The 1007-nt window shown below is 40.9% G+C and overlaps 1 pseudogene; it reads right to left on the bottom strand.

The window, feature by feature from the left end:
* Window positions 1–54: 54 nt before the first annotated feature.
* Window positions 55–881, bottom strand: LOC116548630 (annotated as a pseudogene).
* Between the last annotated feature and the right edge of the window lie 126 nt (window positions 882–1007).

The following is a 1007-nucleotide window of genomic DNA, read 5'->3' as shown; positions in this document are numbered from 1 at the left end:
ATATGTGCTCTCTATCCCCTTTAGTAGATATTTTAATGAGGAGGCATAATCTGAAAATTTTCTTAGGCTTTTATTTAGTTGTGCTAAAATATCCATCTCTTCATCTCGTAATTGCCCAAGAATAGTCCCTTGCTCATTTTGGAGAAATAACATAAGTTGCTAAAATTCAGACTTGACTTCTTCTTCCCTATGTTTTACCTTTTTCTTCAGTTCTAATGATTTTCTGGTTTGTACGGTTATGATTTTTTCAGTTAGTTCCACTCCCTCCTTCCATGGTGCATTGTATTGCTCCAATTTTTTCCTGTGATAGGAGGCAGCCTTCTTTATGTGCCAAACACAGTGAAGCTGGCGATCAGTGGAGAAACTGCACCTTGGACATAAAAGCTCTATGTCTTCTTGACAAAAAAAGGTGAAAACCTGATTATGCTTCTGACATACATGCTTCTCTTCTTGCCTCTTTCTCTTGCTTCTCATCTGGAGTTGCTTAACAATTTCAGTCAAATGACCCAGCTGAGGATTGCTTGTCAATTTCCTTTCTGGACAGCAAAAGTGGCAAAAAGGGCAGGGAATATATCATCTAGATCCTTCCAGGATATAATGATGCAGGAGAGACAGAAGTTATGCCCACAACTGATGGTCACTGGGTCTTTCAATCAGTCCAGACAGATGAGACAGCTAGCCACTGCTCGGAGGACATTCAGGCCTGCCACAAATTCCATTGAGCCCTGAACAAAGATGATAGGTAAAGTAATTCTTTTAGCAAGGCCTAGCTCTCTAGAGCTCAAGACCCAGTAAGCAGTAGATATTTTCCCTGAGACCTTGACATCTGACCAGCTTTCAGTTTTACTGACTTGACATGTTGATGGCAGCTTCTAGAAACTTGTTAAGCCCTCAGCTCCTTAGCTTCAGAGTCTACTGCCTGAAGACAGACACTTAGCCTGCAGCCTATTACATATTACAACATATTAGCTGGGCTGCTGCTCTTCCCACTTAATGAAATAAAGTCA

This window comes from Sapajus apella, unplaced genomic scaffold (genome assembly GCF_009761245.1).
Source record: "Sapajus apella isolate SASKATOON/1434 unplaced genomic scaffold, GSC_monkey_1.0 scaffold17689, whole genome shotgun sequence".
In the NCBI taxonomy this organism is placed as follows: Eukaryota; Metazoa; Chordata; class Mammalia; order Primates; family Cebidae; genus Sapajus; species Sapajus apella.
The sequence above is the reverse complement of the archived record's forward strand: the minus strand, read 5'-3'. Positions and strand labels throughout refer to the sequence as shown.